Raw genomic sequence first — 4878 nt, 5'->3', positions numbered from 1 at the left:
ATTTCTAATTTCAAAATCTTTTTCAAAAATCACTTTATTTCTTTCCCAACTTTAATTTTCGAAAATCATTCTTCAATTTTTCAAAATTTCTTCAAAATCTTTTAATTTATTTTTGAAAATTCTTCCCCTCTTCTCACATCCTTCTATTTAAGGACTAACACTCCTCCATTATCAACAATTCGAACTCTATCTCTCTTGATAAGTTCGAATTCCTCTTCTTCTACCTCCTCCTTCTATTCTTCTTTTCCTCTGACATCTCAAGGAATCTCTATACTGTGACATAGAGGATTCCATATTTTCTTGTTCTCTTCTCTTTCATATGAGTAGGAGCAAAGACAAAAGCATTCTTGTTGAGGCTGACCCTGAACCTGAAAGGAAGCGAAAGCTAAGAGAAGCTAAAGCACTACTCTCTGTAGAGGACCTAACAGAAATCTTCAAACAAGAAAAAGACATGGCAGTCGAAAACAACAACAATGCCAACAATGGAAGGAAGGTGCTGGGTGACTTTACTGCACCTACTCCCGACTTCTATGGGAGAAGCATCTCTATCCCTGCCATTGGAGCAAACAACTTTGAGCTTAAGCCTCAATTAGTTTCTCTAATGCAACAGAATTGCAAGTTCCATGGACTTCTATTGGAAGATCCTCATCAGTTTTTAGCTGAATTCTTGCAAATCTGTGACACTGTCAAGACCAATGGGGTTGATCCTGAGGCCTACAGACTTATGCTATTCCCTTTTGCTGTAAGAGACAAAGGTAGGATATGGTTGGACTCACAACCCAAAGAAAGCCTGAACTCTTGGGAAAAGCTAGTCAATGCCTTCTTAGCAAAGTTCTTTCCACCTCAAAAATTAAGTAAGCTTAAAGCGGAAGTCCAAACCTTCAGACAGAAGAAAGGAGAATCCCTCTATGAAGCTTGGGAAAGATACAAACAATTAATCAGAAAATGTCCCTCTGACATGCTTTCTGAATGGAGCATAATAGGTATCTTCTATGATGGTCTGTCTGAACTGTCCAAGATGTCATTGGACAGCTCTGCTGGAGGATCTCTTCATCTGAAGAAGACGCCTGCAGAAGCTCAAGAACTCATTGAAATGGTTGCAAATAACCAATTCCTGTACACTTCTGAAAGGAATCCTGTGAACAATGGGACAAATCAGAAGAAAGGAGTTCTTGAGATTAATACTCTGAATGTCATATTGGCTCAGAACAAAATATTGACTCAGCAAGTCAATATGATTTTTCAAAGTCTGTCTGGAATGCAAGCTGCACCAGGCAGTACTAAGGACGCTTCATCTGAAAAAGTAGCTTATGATCCTGAGAACCCTTCAATGGAAGAGGTGAATTACATGGGAGAACCCTATGGAAACACCTATAATCCTTCATGGAGAAATCATCCAAACCTCTCATGGAAGGATCAACAGAGACCTCAACAAAGTTTAAGGCCATCAACATGGCCGAATTTGGAGAGGAGGAAGAGGCAGTGATCGCCATTGAGGAAGACCTCAATGGACGTCCACTGGCCTGCAATGAGTTCCCTAATGAGGAACCATGGGAATCTGAGGCTCACACTGAGACCATAGAGATCCCATTGGATTTACTTCTGCCATTCATGAGCTCTGATGAGTATTCTTCCTCTGAAGAGGATGAAGATGTCACTGAAGAGCAAGTTGCTAAGTACCTTGGAGCAATCATGAAGCTAAATGACAAGTTATTTGGTAATGAGACTGGGGAGGATGAACCCCCTTTGCTCACCAAAGAACTGGATGACTTGACTAGGCAGAGATTACCTCAAAAGAGATAGGACCCTGGGAAGTTCTCAATACCTTGTACATTAGGTACCATGACCTTTGAGAAGGCTCTGTGTGACTTAGGGTCAAGCATAAACCTCATGCCTTTCTCTGTAATGGAGAAACTAGGAATCTTTGAGGTATAAGCTGCAAGAATCTCACTAGAGATGGTAGACAATTCAAGAAAACAAGCTTATGGACTTGTAGAGGATATTCTGGTAAAGATTGAAGACCATTACATCCCTGCTGATTTCATAGTCCTAGAGACTAGGAAGTGCATGGATGAATCCATCATCCTTGGCAGACCCTTCCTAGCCACAGCAAAGGCTGTGATTGATGTTAACAGAGGAGAACATTCAAGTGAATGAAGAATCCTTTGTGTTTAAGGCTCAAGGATATCCCTCTGTAACTATGGAGAGGAAGCATGAAGAGCTTCTCTCAAAACAGAGTCAAACAGAGCCCCCACAGTCAAATTCTAAGTTTGGTGTTGGGAGGCCACAACCAAATTCTAAGTTTGGTGTTGAACCCCTACATTCAAACTCTAAGTTTGGTGTTGGGAGGTTCCAACATTGCTCTGAACATCTGTGAGGCTCCATGAGAGCCCACTGTCAAGCTACTGACATTAAAGAAGCGCTTGTTGGGAGGCAATCCAATGTTATATTTATCTGTTTTCCATTATTATTTTATGTTTTCTATAGGTTGATGATCATGTGAAGTCACAAAAACAATTGAAAAAGCAAAAACAGAATGAAAAATAGAATGAAAAATAGCACACCCTGGAGGAAAAACTTGCTGGTGTTTAAACGCCAGTAAGGGCAGCAAATGGGCGTTTAACGCCCACTCTGGCACCATTCTGGGCGTTTAATGCCAGAAAGGGGCACCAGATTGGCGTTTAACGCCAGGAATGGGCAAGAAACTGGCGTTTAACGCCAGAAAAGGGCAGCAGCCCGGCGTTTAATGCCAGGATTGGCAGAAAGGGCGTTTTGCACGCCACTTGGTGCAGGGATGAGCTATCCTTGACACCATAGGATCTGTGGACCCCACAGGATCCCCACCTACCCCACCACTCTCTCTCTTCTTCACCCATTCACCAATCACCTCAATACCTCTTCCCAAAAAAAAGAAAAAAAAACCCTCACCTATCAAATCCCACCATTCTCTTCACCACTCACATCCATCCTTCATAAAACCCCACAAACCCCACCATCCAAATTCAAACCACTTTCCCTCCCAAACCCACCCATAATGGCCGAACCCTACCCCTCTCTCCACCCCTATATAAACCCTTCTTCACTCCTTCATTTTCACACAACCTAAACACTACTTCTCCCCCTCAGCCGAACCACATAAGCCCCCTCCATCTCCTCTATTTCTTCTTCTTCTACTCTTTTCTTTCCTCTTTTGCTCGAGGACGAGCAAACCTTCTAAGTTTGGTGTGGTAAAAGCGTTGCTTTTTGTTTCCCCATAACTATTTATGGCATCTAAGGCCGGAGAAACCTCTAGAAAGAGGAAAGGGAAGGCAAAAGCTTCCACCTCTGAGTCATGGGAGATGGAGAGATTCATCTCAAGGGTGCATCAAGACCACTTCTATGAAGTTGTGGCCATGAAGAAGGTGATCCCTGAGGTCCCTTTCAAACTCAAAAAGAGTGAATATCCGGAGATCTAACATGAGATCCAAAGAAGAGGTTGGGAAGTTCTTACCAACCCCATTCAACAAGTCAGAATCTTAATGGTTCAAGAGTTCTATGCCAATGCATGGATCACCAAGAACCATGATCAAAGTGTGAACCCGGACCCAAAGAATTGGCTTACAATGGTTCGGGAGAAATGCTTAGATTTTAGTCCGAAAAATGTAAGGTTGGCATTCAACTTGTCCATGATGCAAGGAGATGAACACCCCTACACTAGAAGGGTCAACTTTGATCAAAGGTTGGACAAAGTCCTCATAGACATTTGTGAAGAGGGCGCTCAATGGAAGAGAGATTCAAGAGGGAAGCCGGTTCAACTGAGAAGGCATGACCTCAAGCCCGTGGCTAGGGGATGGTTGGAGTTTATCCAACGCTCAATCATTCCCAGTAGCAACCAGTCCGAAGCTACTATAGACCGGGCTATCATGATTCATAGCATCATGATTGGAGAGGAAGTAGAAGTTCATGAGGTTATATCCCAAGAACTTTATAAGGTGGCGGACAAGTCCTCTACCTTGGCAAGGTTAGCCTTCCCTCATCTCATTTGTCACCTCTGTAATTCAGTAGGAATTAACATAGAGGGAGACATCCTCATTGATGAGGACAAGCCCATCACTAAGAAGAGGATGGAGCAAACAAGAGATCCCACTCATGGACATGAGGAAATTCCTCATCATGAAATCCCTGATATGCCTCAAGGGATGCATTTTCCTCCACAAAACTATTGGGAGCAAATCAACACCTCCCTAGGAGAATTGAGTTCCAACATGGGACAACTAAGGGTGGAGCACCAAGAACATTCCATCCTCCTCCATGAAATTAGAGAAGATAAAAGAATCAGGAGAGAGGAGCAACAAAGGCAAGGAAGAGACATTGAGGAGCTCAAGCACTCCATAAGATCTTCAAGAGGAAGAACAAGCCGCCATCACTAAGGTGGACCCATTCTTTAATCTCCTTGTTCTTTATTTTTCTGTTTTTCGAAAATTATGCTTTATGTTTTATTTCTGTTGGTGTCTTATGATCATTAGTGTCTTAGTGTCTATGCCTTAAAGTTATGAATGTCCTATGAATCCATCACCTTTCTTAAATGAAAAATGTTCTTAATTGAAAAAGAGAAGAATTGCATGAATTTCGAATTTTATAACAGATTAATTATTTTGATGTGGTGGTAATACTTTTGATTTTTGAATGTATGCTTGAACAGTGCATATGTCTTTTGAATTTGTTGTTCATGAATGTTAAAATTGTTGGCTCTTGAAAGAATGATGAAAAAGGAGACATGTTACTAAGGATCTAAAAAATCATAAAAATGATTCTTGAAGTAAGAAAAAGCAGTGAATTCAAAAAAAAAAGAGAGCAAGCAAAAAAACCCAATAGCCTTTTAAACCAAAAGGCAAGGAT

The sequence above is a fragment of the Arachis duranensis genome, chromosome 9, assembly GCF_000817695.3.
Source record: "Arachis duranensis cultivar V14167 chromosome 9, aradu.V14167.gnm2.J7QH, whole genome shotgun sequence".
Classification (NCBI taxonomy): Eukaryota; Viridiplantae; Streptophyta; class Magnoliopsida; order Fabales; family Fabaceae; genus Arachis; species Arachis duranensis.
Note: the sequence above shows the minus strand (reverse complement) of the source record.